We start from the raw sequence: 20,160 nt of genomic DNA on the forward strand, positions 1-20,160 counted from the left end.
AAAAGAAAAAGAAAAAAAAAAGACAGCTGGCAGGTAAAACGCAATTGTATGAAACTTGATTGAATCTCGGCAATATTTTCCGAAGATTAAGATAACTTACAAGTTACTACAAGCCCTAGACATGCTGCCATACTGCACTTCGGAGCCAACCAAAACAAAGTAAGAGATTACTTCACCCTCTTACAAGTTGAGATTCCAGGAGGACTTCAGGGAAATCCTCTCTGCTGAGGAGCAGGACCAGTCTGAAAGTACGGGTCAGCATGGAGGGACCAAAAGATTCAAAGCTTTATTTATTTTTTTTTTAATAAAGTTAACAGTAAAACAAAATTCACAAGCCTTCCCCTCCCCGAGCTGGTTTCCTCTTCACACACAAAAGCACACAAAACAGAGGTCTCCAACCGAGAAAAATGAAACTGCTCTAAGTACAATGAGACATGATGAAGGAAGGAGTCTAAGTATGTCCGTATTCAAGGTTAAAATAAGCAGATCAGGTATGTGTGGTTTTTGTTTTGTTTTTTTTTTTAGCCAAACTGGAAAAAGAAATTTCCAGGCCCAGAAGCTGAAAAAGAAAATGAAAGATATTAGCACTTTCAAAATTCAAAGACAATATGGTTAACTACTATCCTGCAGTAGCTTGACGCCAAGCTAGTACTTAATTCAAACAAAACCGTTTGAACAGGTAGGAGAGATGAGATCTTTGCTATGCATTTCCAGCAGCTGACTTCCAACAAGTAAGAGAGTGGACTACTGATAATATGGGTGAAGGGGGCAGATTTACAAGGAGGAAGGTAAACAGTACACAAAGCATGCAAGACTTCTCAAAATTCACTTAACAAAAGACCTTAAGGAACACACGCTTCCCTGAGGGGCATATTGATACTAGTTAAGTGCTGAGAGCTCGCTCGGTGCTGTATAAAGCCATCCTACTCCAAGGTGTGTGAAGAAAGCCTGACCACACATAAGGCTTGAAGGGACACTGAGTAACAGCTTCTTCATCGCCTCCAGTCACCTCAAAATGTTTGCAGGCAGAGGCCCTCAGGAGGATTCACAGCGTTATGAAACCAGAGAGCTGTGTGATACATATGCACAGGACTTCTGACCAAGAATCGCCTTTGTCGCTTTAGCACCAGCAGCTGTATCCAAGTAATGGCCAACTATTTCTAAGCAGCAAAGCACCACTTAGATGGCAAAGCCTACACACACTTCTTGAAAAGGGAACCCCCGGGTTTTGTTGCTTTTGAACACAAAAGAACCAGAACTGGCCATCAGGTGGGATGCTGTGCAGACAGAACTTTCCAAGAGCTTAGACATTTTTCTTTGGAAAAGTCAAATACTCTCCTCAAACAGCGCATCCACTCTGGGAAACTCGGCTGTCCTGTCAAGTGATTTGCGTACTTACATTTCCAAAGCTGACAGGAGAACACTTCCACCTACCTTCAAAACTGAAGCCACCTGGCCCACCAAAGAAGGCCTTGAAGATATTATTTGCATCAAAGTCTACAGGGAAGAAAAGGAAGTTGTGAGCTGAAGTGAAACAGCCAGTTACAGTTTTCACAATTTAGAAATTGTCACTTAACTGAGGGCCCATAAAGCATTTTACAAATGGACAAAAAGCTATAAACAGCTTGCTCGGTTGGAGCACTGCTATACAGCAGCAGAGCACAGGGCCACTGGCAGTAGCAGAAAACGGGTAAAAGCAACAGTTGTCAGAGACACAATTTCAGTCACAGGGGCAACCTAAGAATTTTGGATAAGCAGCATTTAGGGATCCACAATCTTTCTATTACTTGATTTTACACTTCCTATGAAAGACTTCTGCCTCATGGCAGCTACTACCTACCGGATCAATCGAGGATAACATCCACCATATAACCTAGACTGTTCGCAACTTGAAACATTCAGTGCAGATCTGCCATTCAAATGCTTTCAGAGACCAAACCGACCCAATTGATAGGATTATTACAAATGGGAGGTTTGCTTTAGAGGAGAAGGTAGACTCTAATCTTTTTAAAGGCTGCCATGGTAGAATATAATAAGAAACACTTACCTCCCATGTTCAATCCATCCTCTTCTAGATCCTGCCCACTGTCATAGCGGGCCTTCTTCTTGGGATCTGACAGGATGGTAAAGGCTTCACCAACCTCCTTAAATTTCTTCTCCTCTTCCTTCTGTACTTCTGCACTTGCCCCACTGTGTCGGTCTAGGGATATGAAAAAGAGCAGGAAAGAAGTTTTTAGTGTAAATGGAAAATGCTACACGTTCCCAGCTACTGTCACAGATTTAGATTTGTAGGGTCAGAACTGCAATTTGTCCAGAAATTCCCTCTCATATTTATTCCTGCCTCTGAGTGATGGCTGCGCAGGGCACATGCATGGAGCGAGGGGATCAAAGCAACAACGCATGCTCTAGTAATGGACTGTTTGTGGGTACCTGGATGATGCATTAGTGCTCTTTTCCTGTAAGCCTTCTTGATCTCATCTTCAGAGGCATTTTTGTCAACCCCAAGGATTTTATAGTAGTCTTTCCGTTTGCTCTTTTTCAGTTCCACCTGTGCGTTCTTTAGAAGTTGCTTGTGTTCTAGGAAGAAGTGCAATGCCAAAGGAAAGCGGCTTTAGTGTCAGGCACAGCCTCCTGCTTTAAAAGAGGCTGAAGGTCGACATGTTGAGATAACCTGGGTTGAAGGATTCAAGTGCCAAAAGTAACCAACCCCCTTGGATTTACAGTCAGGTAGCTAATTAAAGCCTCACTGTCCACTTAAGGCTGTTTCCAAATGCAGGTAAACGTCTCAGTGCTATTAAACTAGTATTTGTTAGACACCGAACCACAAGGACTAAGGTTACTCTGTCCGTTTGTCGTGGTTTATTTCATTTCAGGCTACTAAAAAAGCAAGATGATAGTTAAGAACGAGACCCATAACCAGATATTCTGAATCTAGTGCATTGCTGCAGCTACAAGCTAAGTTCTCTTCTCAGCAACAACAAACAAAATTGCCAGTTAAGGGAAACTTATGCACACAAAAAGAACGCCAATATGCTCACCTTTCGTTTTTTCTGTCTGATAAACCTTTTCATAGTCTCTTACAGCATCTTCATATTGTTCTGTGTCCATGTAACTGTGGAAAGAAACACTGGTGGCCAAGGTGTACTTCACAGGAAATATCAAAAGGGGGTTCAGGTACAAACTTTCTAGATGGATATGAATTAAGGAAAAGATGTGCACTGGACTGCAGAAAGAGCAATCATGAGAGGAACCCACAAAGGGTCACTGACTGGAAGCCCAGACACCTGCTCTTTGTGGGAAATCCTGGCACAGGAACCTGTACTTTGGGCTCCAAGTGGAGACTGCAATCTTATTTGGCAGCACAAGTTCTACTTTAATGATCTGATAATTACTTTATCCAGCCGCAGGAACTAATACCAGCCAGCAAGATCTCAAGGAAGCTGGTGCAGAGTTGTACACAAGCAACGCTGGTTAGAAGTGACAATCTTGGCACCTCAAACCAAAGGACGTGTGCCCGTCTATTGGCATTTCAGCCTTACTCACATATTAACTACTTACTGTAATTTAGCAATTACTGAGATGGAGCTTGAGAAGAACACTGAAGGTTGTAAATTAAAATGAATGCACAACAGGAAGGCTGCAGTAACGGTTTGGGTTCATCTATAAGCCAGGCAGCTTTGCCACAAACTGGAATAATCAGTATTGAGGAAAGTAGCAAATAAATCCGTAGTCAGAACAGAGCTTTGACTACTTCCCTGGTGGTGCCAAGTTACAAAGGAGACATACAGACTCAAACATCCTTTGTACAACTCGCTCAGCCTCACTGCGCTACACTGCAGTATTAGCTGTGGCTGAGATACGTACAGCCTCAGCTGATTTCTCCTTTATGGGAAGCAGGGCATCCCATTTCAAAATCTAGTTTGTTGGAAGCGCGAACAGCTCTGCCAGGATAAGATCTCTTACCCGCAGCAGCCCTTCTGAAAAAACTTGAGAGCGCGCCTCTCTGGGACAGAATGTCTTACATTTGTCTATAAACATAGTAAGTCAAGCTTTAGAACAAATCCTGCCTAAATACAACAATCAACAGGCAGTCCCAGATCCATGCAGGCAGGACAGACTACACAGCGCTTCCCCTGTCTCCTCGTCAGCATAAGGAAGAGGAACTAATTCAGGGCCCCTTAAGGCAGAAACTTTAATTCAGTTCAGCTTCAGATTTGTTATTCCTCTCACTCAGTGCTGTAGGGAGGGGGTTCCTACCCACAAACCTGCTCAGCATGTCCATTATAAAGGTCTACTTACCATTGTGCTCTCCTCAAGTATGCTTTGATATATGTGTCATCCAGTTTTACTGCATTCGTGCAGTCATCTATTGCTTCTTCAAGTTTCCTAAGCTACAATGTCAGACAGAAGTTAAGTGAATCCCAACCCACTAAGTAGCATTATTATTTTAGGCAATTGAAAGGTGTAAAGAATCTTGGAAAATCTCACTGTTTTGTGTGTCTGCGTCTAGGAAATTTTTTCCAATCCCCCAAAAACAGAAAGCTTTTGTTCCCTAGGGAAAAATTAGAAGCTTGGCTAGTGAAATGGTAGAACTATGTGGTGCTTCTCTAAGAAACGCACTTGGAAACAAGGGTCTTCCTGAGAATGATCTGAAAACCAAGTTATTCTGTGTCCAAACTAATTCCCAGACTGGAAAATAAACTTAAAAATAGTTAAAATACTTTTTTAAAAAAAAGCATTGTTTGTTTTCAGACACAAACAGCCATGTAAAATATCCATTACTGCTGCCTCCAGCTCATCCCATTTCCCAGGTTTTGAGAACAGCCTCTGCCTCTTGACCAAGTAGGGGTGTTGAAAAGCCTTGACGCTGGTAGGACAGGCATCAACACACAGAGACAGCTGAGGAGGAAACATGCCTAGAGGAAATGCAGGGTGGAAACTAGAAGCACTATCACATGACTGACTGTTTCTCTGGATAGTGCATGACTAAAATGCAACAGCAAACCTGGAAAAAGTGTCCAGGGTTTGTAAATTAGGTTATTTTTTTTTTAGATCAAAAACCAAATCAAGACAGATGATCTACAAGAAGAATAAGAAAAGAAAAGAAATCTCTTCATTACTGGGAAGGAAACAAATAAGGATGCCTTTATGCTGATTAAGTTAAGGCTAAACTACGTTCAACCTCTCCCTCCCACTCTGTGCAGCCCAAGTATTTGTTTCTTCAGCAGTCAACTTTGTTGGCTGTTTGGAACAGATCCAATCATTGTGCAAATACAAAAACCTGAAACGTTGCCTACAGCACTAGAAAGATCCAGCTGCCCCAGCAGCCAGAGAAGCCTATGCTTTCCAGAATAACCGATTTGCAATTTATAAACTACATGGTGAGGAATATGATGAAAGACTACCTGCCAGGTGACCATTTCTTACCTTTGAATTAACTGTCCCCCGGTTGCAGTAGAGTTTGGCATTTGTTTTTATGTTATTTGGATCTATTCCTAGTGCCTCTGTGTATAGTTCATATGCTAGTTTGTAATTTCCTTCTTTGAATGCTTTATTCCCATCTTCTTTCTTTGCTTTAAGTGCTTTGGCATTCTGAAAGAAAATATACCCTGGATAAGGACATTAGGTAAGTGGTTCAGGGGTACCAAGCACCTTATTTTGCTGGGTGAGGGTCCTCAAACATAACTGTTATAATTTGGTTTCAGACACCATTACAGGATACAGAAGTCACAGCCTTGCTACAGCAGCTGGAACAAGCTGTAAGCATTTTGCCTGTCCCCCAAGAGAACACCAGTGCCAGTTACAGGCATTCTCCACAGGAACAAAGGTTGCCTAACGTTTAAGATAAGAACGTGATAGTAAAGGAAATTCATGGATTTAAAAAAAAATAGCAATGGCACCTCACTTTTTGAGAGCTTATACAAGTAAACCAATTTAAAAAGTCAGTCAAAGAACTACAACAGAGTAGAAATGAGGGAAGGAGCAACATGAAAGGAACAGTGTTTAAATGCAAGTCAACCTGTAGGCACTAAGTCAGAAGTTCTAAAAGAACTGATAGACCTAGTTTTATTGCTCCTATCAAGGAACAAAGAAGAATGAAAGGGAGGCAGTCTTCAAAGTATCACAGTCTTCTAAGAAAGAGCTTCTAGCAACTCACAGTGTTACCTAAAGCAGCAAGTGGTTGTCTTTGGGAAGGGCTGGACACACTGCTTGCTACTGGAGATCCGGGGAATGATAATGTTGAGGGAGGGAGAAGGGATTGATCCAGCAGAACCAAGTTAAGCGTTTGGTAATAAATAAATAAATAAATAAAAAATCCTGGTGATTTTGCAGTCCCATCCCCAGTATCCACAACTTACACGGCAGGCAAGACACGCTTTCTCGTGATCAGGAGCCATTCTGAGTGCTTGGACAAAGAATTGCACTGCCTTCTCAATACAGTCCTCATAATAAAGGCAGAGACCACGGACATACAGAGCGTCTGCATTTGTTGAGTCCATTCGTAAGATGTCACTGTAATAGACATTAAAAAAATGAAATGTTTCCCTATTCCAGTTTCCTTGCAATCTCCAAAAGCGCTCTTCCTCCACTGAGCTATTTAGTTATTTTATCAAGTCCGTGGTACAGATGTGCAAAAAGTATGGGAACTTGCTCAAGCAAGACTGCTGGTTATTAACTGAGTCTAAATACAGTTTCCCAGTAGGATTAACTTTAAAGGGGATAAACTCATGCACTCTTCCTCATCACAGTTTGCATTAAGGACTATTTCTTTTTTATATTCCCTCATGCATTTCGGGCTGTGGAAAACAAGCAGCACCCAGGACGTACCACCAGCTGTTACTCAAACTCTAGACCTTAAGACGCTCACCTTGCTACAGACTGTGCTTCTGGGTAGCGACCCAATAATGCTAAACATTCAGCCTTGAGGATTTTGAATCGGTGACAAGCAGGAGCAAACTCCAAAGCACGATCCATGCAAAATACAACCTGGTGTGAGAAAAAACACAAATGTGAGCAAAGCAAATAGCCAAAGGCCTGGTTTGAAAGGCTGCACCATTACCACACTTGAGATTTCGTATTTGTCTTTGAACAGGAAGATAAGTGTGCAGACACCTGTTTCCTCTGCTGCTGGAGACATATCTCATTACAAAATTTTCCTCGTGCAGGTTTTTTGTTTTTGCTTTTAAAGGGCTTTGTGTACAAAGGTCTGTGGCACCTGCTGTGTTACTATGACACAGCACTACACAGAAGATTCAAGGGACACCTGTAGAAGGTCCATCCCTTTAAATCTTCTGAAATTGTAGGCCCTAAAGAAAAAGCCAAGGAGGACAATTCTACCCCTGTTTCCTGCATAATAAAGACATGTGGGAAGGACAGAAATTCAATAGATTCAGACAGTTTGGACTGGACAAAACACAAAAAAGGTACAGTGCAGGGACTGATCTTACACTGGTCTGACTGCAATGGGCAGGGTGATCTAATAGGTCCTTTCCATCTCTGCCTCTCTGGTGGAGACATCTGCACGAGAACAGGGTCATTGTTCCACCAAGGTTCATCTGCTTCCCCGGCCTGTGACATCACGATTGCCCGCTGTGGGAAGCACTGTGCTCCAGACTGAGAAGCCAATGGCTTCTGGGTGAGGAAGGAGCCAGAGCAGCTCTCCAGAAACAAAGATCACATTTCATGCAAGCCTCCCCAGTGAAGTGAGACAGGAGAAGTGACGGGACAGATGCAAAAGCCCAGAACATGCAATACAGGCAGGGCAATTCCTACACACGAAATCCAGATTGACCATACATCCCATTTGCTCCTCATAATCATGTGGTACAAAGCTGGGATTTACCCTTCCAAAATCTTGAGCTTAGCCTAAGAGTGTGGACAATCTCCTTTCTGGGCCAAACTTGGGCCTTACATGCATCCACTGAACAGAAACAGTTGCACGAGAAGTGTTTGGTGCCTTTCAGATTTCATGCTGTCATTTCTTGTTATATCAGGTCAGTACCAGCTGCATCCTGTTACAGCCCTTGGGAAGAGAGATTTGGAAACAGTAACGGAGAATGCCCCACGCAGCTCCTTCAATGACCCTCACTATAAAACTGGCAGACAGACTGCTTTTTTTTTTTTTTTAAATTAAAGAGTTGAGAAAGAAGAATCTTGGATATGCATTTTAGGAGCAAAGCGTGATCGAATGCTGCTGCTGACAAAATCTGTATCAAACAGCTCATTCATGGTTCCACTCACCCTGCAAAGCAAACAGTAATAGAGGATATTCAGCCTGAGCCAGTCACCCTCTTCACTTTTCATTCGTTCAGTGCTAAGAGAGCATGAGCTCTGCCATCGTCACAACTATTACAGTTCACAAGACAGCCCTGCTTCAATAGCAAAAGTATGTTGTACAGCACCTCCCATTAGGACCCAGCTAATGTTAGGCAGGGAAATTAGACATGCATCTGGCTGAACTGGCCAGCTAAAATATGTCCATTCATAATTCTACAGGAAACAATCGAGTTAATCTTACCTTCCTGAAATCCCGTTTCTCAAAATCCACTTCAGCTATTTTTTCATACTCAAGCACAGTACTGGCGTTCTTCAGCTGAAAGACAGGAGAACATAGAAAGTGTTGCAGGACAGTCACTGCTCTGAAACACCGTCAAGCAGCATTTAAGCAGCCAATCCCTAAAGTGTCAGAGCAAAAACTATTGCAGACCATGGAACAATAATGCAGATTACATGAATACTTTTGCCAGCATTAAAATCAGTTTGAAATCAAGTGACCTAACTGGTAGCCCACGAAAATGTACCCCTGTGAATGAGATACAAAAGTGGCAGCAGCCTTCTACATGCTGCATCACCCATTTCCTTACCACCATTCACCATTTCTCCTCTGGAGTGCTGGGTGAAAGACCAGCTTAGCCTCCATGCTCTTCTGCTAAGAAGAGACAATCACACACAAAAGTAACTATGCAACCTGGCGGTCTACTGAAAACCAGATACAGAGACTGACAGCATCTCATTTTTTCCCATTACCTCACAGCATGCAAACAGTCATCACTAACGATGACTGTGATTCCACCTTGCAAATTCGAAGTGAAAAGCTTACCAGTTCAATCTGTTCCTTTTGACAGCCCCATCTACTGGGAATATTTAAATTTTAAGAACCTCTTACCTCTTGCTGTGCCTGGGTATTCTTATGATCCAGTTCTAAAACTCGTTGAAAGCAGCGGCTGGCAGCCATGGCATTCCCTAGGGAAAGATGGCACTTCCCTTCCCGTAGGTGGCCCTGAGAAGACAGTTAAAAGGGAGTTGCAAGAGCTGCAATAGGTGGAGACAAGGGTATTAAGACATGAATAAGAAGTATGAAGTTTTCCACGTACCCTTACAAAGCTATCATCCAATCTGACAGACTGCTGAGCATCTCCCAGCGCTTCTCGGAATCTCCCCAACATCATGAGTGTGGCAGCTCTGTTACCATAATAACTGGCATTATTAGGACAGGTATCTGGAGAAGATGTAAGAGCACTCACTGTTAGTGTAATGCAAGCAGTTATACAACTTGTAGAACATATTAAGAAGCCGTGGTTGGATTAAAAAATCACATTCCCTCCCAATTTATAATACGTCACCTGAGTGGCTTAAGATGACGCATGATGGTCAAGCAGCTGTTTTGATAGCAAGTCATAAAACTATTGCTCCCCACACCATACACAGGAATTAACTCATATAGAACAAAAGTTTGTGGTGTTCAGTCTGGCAGCACTGCTGACCCTGCATTAGAGGGAAAGCTGGATTGGTTTCATGTTAAGAATATCTTGGCTGGAGGAGAAACAAAGAACTGCTGCAATCACCCACGTTGGCACTGACTTGTGTTATCAATCTGGTGAAATTTTGCAAGGTAAAGCAGGCAAAAAATTTTCATCCAGTGCGTGCTGTTAGAAACCCTGCTGGTGTATTTTAAATCAATAACCAGCTTTGATTTTTAGACATGGTATTCAGCAAATATTAATATTATCATCAACTGTTCTCACCTATGGCTTTTGTGTAATAGTTGTACGCTTCATTGTAATCTTTCTTGGCATAGTATGCGTTTCCTCGTTCCTTGAATGACTCTGCTTCTCTGAAAGGAAGCAAAACACCACATTTTAAGAGGAATTGAGCATCAGAACAGATTCTGACCATGACCAAGCATTTGATCCCCAAGCAATCTCAGTGTAACTCTTCAGTGCTCCAAAATGCTCGTAGCTGGTTGCTGCTGGATTTCCTCTGTATACATTGTCCATGAGAAAACAGCACACCTCACGTCCTGCTGGCTCTCAGACACTTCATCACTTTACTAGGGCCACGAACGGGGATACTCAGGGGTATTACCTAGCTGAATATTACAGGAATGCAATAGCAGACTAAAGCCACTTTTGAGCACCCTCCCTTCAGTCTCAGGTGCACTGGCTTCTGAGTCCAGCAAAACTCAGTTGTACATGGTTAACCAAGCCAGCCTACTCCTGCAAGGTGCTGCATAACCTCAGCAGTCACTGAAGTCAAGAAACAGAGTGCTGTCTATCTTTCAGAAGTAGTCCCACATACTTAGGAAACAGGGCCAAGAACAATTTCTACATTCAAAAGACAGCTAAATTGAGGAGAAATAAGGGTGCAAGCCTCAAGTAGAAGCTTGGCACTGCCTTGGCAACAGGTCCAGAAATAGTCCTCACACTCAAGAGCAAGCATTTGCAGAGACAGTTTAGGACATTTAAAAACACACAACATATGGTTTAAAGCAGCATCCCTTAAACTCTTGAAAGCAAAGTTTCCCCTGAAGGAAATTAAACCCTCCTCCCTCTTCTCCCATCTACCTTCACCATTTTAGATAAGCAGTCCGAGAGGGAATTTGTACCATGGTGTTGAAGTTTAACTCAGCTTCACTGAATTAAATTCAGTGATTTAATTCACTTCCTTCCCCTCTTAGACTGTTTAACATGTAAAAACTATGAGGCCAACTCAAAAGAAGCATCACCCCACTCTAAGATACAGCAGTCAAGTCTTGCATCGTGCTTTTGGGACTTCACTGCTGTAGCCAGAGCGACAGACACTGTTTGTCCACTCTCCAAAACACTTGCACAACCAGAACTCTGGCCTCAGACAAAGACAAATTCTAACCATCAGAACAAAGACCAGCTCAGACTCCATCCTTCATGTCCCACCAGGGATGCGGCCAGCATATCTACGAGCCCCAGCTACTCTCGCCTTCAACAATGAGCAATCTTCTGCTAGAGCAGCCCAGCCGTGGGGATCACCTGCACAGGGGAAATGACCGTATCACGAGCAGTACAGTTGAAGTTGATTATTACAGGTCATCTTATTCCTCTTGGGTGACTACCAACTGATCTGAACATAGCCTTTGCTGAAGCAATGAAGCAAGACGCCAAGGAAGCTAAAACAGCTGGGTGACCCCCTGTCCTGGTTTTAGCTGGGACAGAGTTAATTTTCTTCCTAGTAGCTGGTACAGTGCTGTGTTTTGGATTTAGGATGAGAATAATGTTGATAATACACGGATGTTTCAGTTGTTGCTGAGCAGTGCTTACACTAGTCAAGGACTTTTCAGCTTCTCATGCCCTGCCAGCGAGAAGCTGGGAGGGGGCACAGCCAGGACAGCTGACCCAAATCAGTCAGCAGGTGGTCAGCAATTGCATTGTGCATCACTTATTTTGTATATTCTTTTATCATTATTATTATTTTCCCTTCCTTTTCTGTCCTATTAAACTGTCTTTGTCATCTCAACCCACGAATTTTACCTTTTTTTTAAATGATTCTCTCCCCCATCCCACTGGTGGGGAGAGCGAATGGCTGTGTGGTGTTTAGCTGCCTGCCAGGTTAAACCACAACACCCCCCAGTCTGCCAGAGCAGAGTTGCACTTGAGGGCTCAAAGACGGATTAGTTCCAGGCTGTGCTGAAACGTTGGGCTCCAACATTTCTTGAAAGAAGGATCCAGAAGTGAAGGTGTCTCTTTGCACCACTTGCTGCAGGAAAGCTATTTACAGGGAAACCCAAGGTAAACAAAAACAAGCCAAATCAGAGAACACAGAACTAGAGAGCGAAGAGTCACAGGACTTTTTATGTACAAATACCTCCATCCAACTCCAGAGCAAGCACGAACTGTTCAGTTGCTCTCACGGCTGAGGAGCTTTATAACTGTATCTGACAACACTGCTGTAACAGTCAAAGGCGTGAGTCAGAGACAGTCTTCAGTCTACCAGGTACTATAAACACAGAGATAATCTTTAGCTTTAAAAATTTAGTTTCATCTATCACAGGAAGTATAACGCAAGTGATCCACTTCCATATTTCTGTACACCTTTACAAAATTCTCAAAAATTAGATGCAGCTTTGGGCATGTTTCAGGACTGGGTTTTGCCCAGAGGAAGCAAAGACTTCTCTTTCATGAATCACTTTCTTAATAAACCTAACAGGATAGAAGTTGACTGTCTTCACTGAAGGCTGTAGCTGCAACACATTCAAAGAGTGGAAAAGGGGCTCTTACTATAGAAGGCTTACTGTTAGAACGTACCATAGTGAGAAGCCTCTTTCAGTATATAAAATAAAAACTGAAGGGAAGACTGCTGACTAGTCCTGCATTTTAGTAAGCTGCCAAATCCAAGACCTGAGGGTGCAGAGCAGATTTGGTAAGAGTCAACCACCACTTCGCATTTTTATTTTGGAAGTACCTAGAGATCAGATGCTTATGCGAGAAATGCATTTATCTACTGGAAACTGCCCTCGCTACAAAGCTGCCAACCCAGGACAGACTGAACTCAAGCCACAGTGTCCTTGCTGAGGGGGGAGCGCTGCCAGAGCCCCCCGGTGCTCCCAGGGCACATCTCGGCAAAGGCAGCGCAGGAGCCGAAACCAGGAGGAGGGACCCCACCAGTGAACGAGAGCAATGTTCAGCAAGCCTACTAGAGAAAGAACAAAGGGAATTGTGTTGAAACAAGTTCACATGTTTTTAACCTCATTCAGGCTTGCCATTGGCCATTCCCACACAACCGCCTCATGCAAAGGGTTGTTTTCACTGAACCATCACAGTTTTGCCAGCTGGCAAAACAATAGACACAGGGAGCTGCCACACCGAGGGCCACAGCTGAAGTGTGTGCTCTTCACTTTCATTTTTAAACTTTTGCCATCAGCTACGCTCCAGCAATGCAATGGAGCAGACGCACCTCTACTGTAACTCTGCTCAAGTCAAGCAACGGAAAGAACACACAACCACATTGCTGTATTTATTTGAAATAAGATGAATAAGTAACAGGGTGGCAAAGAAACAGTTTAGCGCATGCACCCCACTGCCTCAGAAGGGTCTTGTCACTGCTCCTGGGTTCAGTTCATCCCTGCTGCACCCGCTCCCATTCCAGCAAATGATGAACTTGCCCACCTGAGACGGGAAACTGCCGTATCTCCTCTGCCCCAGCCTTCCCACCACCTCGCCCAAGGATGGTGCTTGTTCTGCAGCCTTGCTCTTCCTCAGAAGCCAGCACACTGCCAGATCCTGAACAGCAGGCAGCTGCCACTACAGCACCCCTCCGTGCTCCTCCTTCCCTAAGGCCACAAGATCTAGAAATGATTATGTGCCTGTTGGATGGACCTGTATCACAAGCGGCAGGACTCATACTTTGCATGATTAAAAATGTGTCCAAACACAACCACCTTTTTTGAATGTTACAGATCAAACATTCAAAATACAGTGGAAAAAATAATCAGCAATTCTTCACTTCTGGAACCTTGACAGTAAGTAGTTTAACCAAAACTTTATTCTCGTTTCTGTAATCATAAAGGGAAAAGAAAAATCACAGATCCACTTAAAGTACCTTCTCTCAGAAGCTCTCTGTGGTATAGTATAAAGAAAAGGGTGAACAGTATTAATGGCAGAACTCATCTCTCTGAACCACCACTGTAACCTCCTTAGCATACCAGTCCCTGATTCACAAGTCTTTTAGCAATTTTACCTGTCATGTCATGAGGAAGTGGTGCCTAATAGATACAGCTAAAGGGCTGGATGCCAGAACACCCTGTCTGCCAACAACTGCCAGGAAGAGCTGGGAAAACAGGAGAAAGAAAACAGATACATGGCAAAACCAACTTTCACAAAGCATCGGTATTCTGAGATGCTAGAGAAAACACACGAACACAAGAATTACTGTTTTCTACTCGTTTTTATTGGTCTATTTTCCTTTTAAGTATTTACTTTAACACAGACTGATACATCAACAAGTCACAGCACCTCAGATAACACTAGCAGAAAGGAAGTACACAGGTATTTCTATTGCTCACGTGGCTTAAAGCTTAACGATGAAAAAAGATTGTGAAAGAAAAAGCAAATTGCCTCCAAAGCACAAAGGCAAAGACAGTTGCTGGAAACGCAAGGCTTGTGGTCTGAGGTCCTAGACACAGAACAGAAGCATCTCTCCCCAGTTGTGCTCCACTGACATAGAAAGCACACAGAGAAAACAGTTCTTGTTTACCACGGTCTCTGGCTATAACAAGAAAAAATGCAGATCTCCTGATATCACTGGTAATTGTTTCAATCCAAACAGATGCTGCAGCCTGAATGAGATCATTCTGCATCTCGCACTGATGTAGGCTGCATTCCCCACTTGCTACTTTTGAAACTGAAGAAGAATCGTGCTTTGCTAAAAATACGATCCAGGCTGAATGGATTGCTTTGTGAGGGGAAGTTAGTGTCTTCTCAGGGCCTCTCCACGCTGGATGCAGAAGACAGGGAAGAGTCGCACCAAGGATCTCAGGAAGAAGCTTGTCTTTCACTGCTTGCGTGCACCACGGGCTCGCAAGCAGGGGACTGTTTGGAGTACCTCTCTCCCTGCGAGCTAGTCAATTTTTTCTCCTCTTTTCTAACATTTGTCAGGACCCCTAGTTCAAGTGCTCCAGCCCCTGTCACCCTAGAGGACCTGCCATCAAAACAGGCAGCAGCCGCATGTTCTGATGCTCCCCTCGCACACCCAGAGGCTCAGAGGACGCAGCATGCAGCACTCGCTGCCTGCCTGGTGGGAGAAGGAACCATCACAAGGCTCCCTCTATTCCCCATGGCCTGCTGAAAGCTCAGCCCCTGCTCGTTCCCAGAACAGAAGAGCTATGAGAAGCAGCCATCCCGCGCACCAGTGACACAATCCCACATTTGCTTAACAACTTCTGCCTCCTCAGAGCTTCCACACGCTGCCCCCGCTTGCGCGCCAATCGTGGTTTCCACCCCTCCTTCTCCAGGTCCGAACGAGACACATGCAGACCTACCTTGCAACGCACCTCATTTTCTAAGTCGTCGAAAACTTCTGGGAGCTGTACAAACAGCACCTCCTAGATCTAGGGGTGCTGGCACAGACCCTGCGCACATAGGTACGTGCACTCAAAGCAGTACTACCCAGCTACAGCAATTCAGCATGTAGCAGGTGGCAGACTTGCTCTCTTCTCGACCCTCACTCCTACTTCATTTCCTGCCTCCATTATGAAACAGTGACCAAAAAAAAAAAAATTCTAGGATTTAAGGCAGGCTCCAAAATCCTGTCCTGGCCAAGCAATCTTTTTTGGGATGCTCTGACAACAGGAACACACCTGCCTTTACTAAGCAATTCTTGCAGAGACTTTTTCTTTAATAGGATACGGTGCCTTTATCCGGCATTTTTTTGGTTGAAATCCAGTCCAGATTCTCAGCTGTCAGATGTTACTCAGCTGCTCGCGTAAAATAAGTCTGGTGATCTCAATACAGTTTACAGCAGGCAGATGTCTAGAGCTTAAAATTAGCTGTCATATTTGCCACTGGACATACTATACTCTCCCCTCCCTTCTTTCAGGACTCAGAAGAGAAGCCAAACACTACGTGGGCCAGAGAGATATACAGGGTATACTTCCCTGTATGCTTTAGAGACCCTTCCTCCAGGTTAGGTTTTACACTCTGAGTGAGGATTTAGAGCGAAGGGAATCTCCCTCTAATCTCCCATCAGTAGTGTTTGTGTTTTCTGTCTCTGGTGCAGAAAACACCACAAAATCATATATAACATACACTGCACCCTCTGCAGCTAGGCAGCATCATGCTGACCCTATTGCAGCAGGGACCAAACTGAACACAGAGCAGAACAGTACACCACCCAACACATTTCTCTGCACATCAGCACCCCCCACTGAACAAGGAGTGGGTTTACTACTAGCTGCAATATAGAAACGAAAATCACGACATTTACTCACAGCATGCCCCAAACCAGGGAAATCTTGAGTCTGTACACGCAAGTATCTGCATGGATAGTTAAAGACACTGCAACTGAAACATAAAAGCAAAGGTCTGCCACACGTCTCTCACAAGAGCAGACAACAGCAACATAACTGACATTTAATACAGAGCGTGCACAAAAACCCCACGCGATCCTCTACACACACCTCAGAACATTCCCAACACCCGAGGACAAACTCAATCATGGAAGACCAAAAGCCGCAAGAACCAAAATACGCCACAAGAAATCAAAGAAATGAACCGAACCTCTCCCTGCAGCTGTAAGTGAACGCAGCCCGACGAGCCCCGAACTTTAATTGCGCAGTTATGTAACACACCTCACTCACAGAGCTCAGTATTAACCTAATTCATAGTAATGGCGCGATCATTTCTGGCAGGGTCACATCATTGCTGTCACGAGAACCCACGGAAGGGTCTAGAACCAGCTAGAGATTGCTTTTTTCCACAGAGGCCTAAATGAAGGAAGCCAGCCAGCTGTAAGAATTACACGGTAAAACAACTGCATCTACAACATGATTCACCCTAGAAAAGCATGTCTTGTGTTAAAGAAAAAGGCTGGAATTGTAGGTACTGACCATCTTTTCATACTGTATAAAGCGACTACCTAATTCAGAGTATTCCAATACTCTGCAAATGTATGGGAGAGCAAACAACTATGCGAGCAGCTTCTGCTGCTCCTTGTATTATCATAAGATCATCAAGTAATTACATATTACTAAAATAGGCTGGATTTACAGCCTGGGAAACTCAAGTGCCCATTTGCAAGCAGAACAGGAATAGTGGAACCTTCTTCAGGCTATGCCCTAATGAAGCTTACCCACCAACAGTGCCCCTACAGCTGACTCAACCCCCCCAACTCCTGCCAGCACTCCCTGAGAAAGCAGTCAAGTAACAACATTTATACATGAGAAGCCTGACCAAGATGCAACTCATTTCATGCAAAATAGCAGTGGAAAGATTCTTGCTACTCACCAACACCTGACAACCTCCAGACAACGTCTGTCGAACTAATTAGTGACCCAAAGTCAGGCAAGGTCTGAAACCTTCTTGACTTCTGCACAATTTACTTTGTGTGGCAAATTTCATGTTCATTGCTTTACTAAGGTTAACTATGATTTCCTGCTGAGGCATCAAAACATCTGAAGTCTGCAACAAAAGCACTGTAAAAGCAACAGTCTGTGCAGATCATTTCATAATGATATTTTCCGAACGATTTGAGATACTTCTTTTTAAGAGACTGCCACATCCTCCAGTGCTGAAGAATGAGGAGAAAGATCCAGCCTTAAGCACACACATCAGACAGAACCTAGAGCTGCCAGGAGGATGACAAGGAAATTCTCCCTGGCAAAACTCCAGTGACCCCAAGCTTGCAGACCAGCTGGGCCCAGGGAAAGACTGCTCCCATGCGTTAGAAACCTTTAAAATTAATTAAAAAGAAAAAGTTACTTTTTGGGGGTGGACCAGTCTCTGACCACACCACAACTCAACCCCTGCTCATCAGCTGCTCCCCAGCAGAGGAGCTGGCACTAACAGCACCACTACCCAGCAGATAAAATTAATGCTATGACATCAACCCTTTTCCATAAGGACCCCCACAATTTATGCAGCAGCAGACAATAATTATCCTGTGACCACACTATTCTTGTGCCTTAAACAACCTGTAAGTGAGCCATTTGGCATGTTTTCAGCTGTTTCAGTGCATTAGTTACAATAATTCTGAAATACAGACCTCCACTTTTGCTAATTTCCTAATTTTTATTAAGGCACAGAGAACAGAATCACGCATTTAGACAAAGGTGAGTCCTTAAGCAAAGTATCTGTATCTTGTCCTACCGTAATTCCTAAACAGAAGTACAGAACATGGAAGCCCTTGATGCTGACTTAGCTGATTCAGAAAAGGTTTTCACTTATTTTTGCTTTTTTTTTTATAGAAGCTAGCACAGACACATCATAAAGGCTGTACTAAATCAGATTCAAGTGTATGTCTGTGCATGCCCATTAATGCAGAGTGCCTGAGTAGCCCTTACACAGTTCAAGATGTTTTACAAACATTAGACGCCTAATTAAGCCTCCAACTACTCTCCCTAATACAGTGACTATCACCCTAATTTACATGAGATCAACTGAGCCACAGAAGTTAAGCACCTTACACAAGCCAGGAAGGGCCAAAGTAGAGAAGAGGTTAACACACCAGACCCCAAGAAAATCTGCCCCAGCTGGCAGAAAGGCATGAGTGTGTAAAGCCTGCACTTTCTGAGCAACCAAGAAGAATAACTGGAAGCAGAATAATCATCTCCTACCCACACATTTTTCTTTTCGCGAGATAAAGAAGTAATATCCCAACAACAACAAAAAAGGGAACATTGTGAAGTCACCTACAGAAGCACTTCATGGCAATAACCGTGAATTACGGCACTGGCCTTATGACACCAAGAAAAACCCAGGTGCATGAGACTGCCCCCGTTCTCCACAGCTGGGCCTTCCCCTCAGAGCAGGGCGAGGACCAAACACTGCCCACGAATTCTTCTGTTTCTGTACCTGCTCAGCCTTTCCCAAGAAGATCATCCTATTCATGACTGGTTTCCTGTGCCCATCACTTCTGCAATGAAACTTGGGAAGGAGGAAGGAAGGGTAACTTTAGAGGTCACTATCAGAAGACGACTGCGCCTTCAGCATGGTTTTTACATTTGGATATTTTTAACATTTCAAACACCACATTTAACTAGCCTGGGGGAAGGAATGACCTACCCATAAACAGGGCTTTCCCAACTTTACAGGCCATGCAATTTGTTGGTATTCTATGCACAACATCCAGGTGCCTCTTCAGCAACATCTAATTTAACTCCTTAGCATGACATCACCAGGAAGCCAGCTCCTTCCCAGCCCGGCTCCTTAAGCCTTCAATTTCTGACAGTAAACAAGCAGCACAAAACACCTCAGGCCATCAATGTTATTTTGAAAATACTACTCCTCAGAGGCCACTTTCGGTTTTGTTTCCTCCTTTTAATTCCATCCACTGAATAATTTTCTAGAACAATTGCCTCACCACCTACAGAAATAGTTCTCTCCTCCCCAGTTCCCCAGGAGATAACCAACTGCCAGCATTAGATGCTGCAGAACCAGCGGAGTTTCCTAGACATCGGACCTTCCCATCTCTCTGCCTGCAGAGACTGCAACGCTCAGCTGCTGCTAGGAACCAGCTCACTTGCTCTTGAGAAGAAAAAGTGCAAGAAAGGTTGGGATTCCCACCACCCCCAGCCTTAGACGACACTGTCTGCTCCCCTGGGCAAGGTGCACCAGCCCACTTTGAAAATAAACTAGTTACTGAAATTTGAAGCTCTTTAATTATGATGACATTTTCAGAGCAGGACTCTGCCCAAACATACGCCTGCAACTGACATTTTTCCCATTATCCACAGCAAGGCAGGACAGAGTAAAAATTGCTGCGTGTAGATTTCAAATAGTACCAGGGACAAGGGAGTTGGGTATGATGAAGAAGCGAAGAGCACTAGAATCTACGAGTCTGAAGCTTCCCTTCTACACCACAGTTTAATCCCTTCCTCCTCGTCCTCAGCAATGGGAGAAAGCTCTCTTCAGACACCAGCCCGCATGGCCTCGAGACAGAAAGAATGTTAATTATATTTCTAGGACACTCAAACGCTGGTTGACTGAAGACAGCCTGACTCCACTACAGGGTATATGTTCTAATCCTGGTATGCGCGAGGGCCATGAGATCTCACACGGGACACGCAGCCAAGGCGTCCCAAAATAAAGCGTCACCCGGCAGCGAGCACAGCCCCGCACCGCATGTGGCATGTCACAGCCCCGGGCGGGACTGCGGGCCGTCGCTGCGTGGCCCCGCGTGGGAGCAGCCAGCGCT

This window comes from Aptenodytes forsteri, unplaced genomic scaffold (assembly GCF_000699145.1).
Source record: "Aptenodytes forsteri isolate BGI_AS27 unplaced genomic scaffold, ASM69914v1 Scaffold492, whole genome shotgun sequence".
In the NCBI taxonomy this organism is placed as follows: Eukaryota; Metazoa; Chordata; class Aves; order Sphenisciformes; family Spheniscidae; genus Aptenodytes; species Aptenodytes forsteri.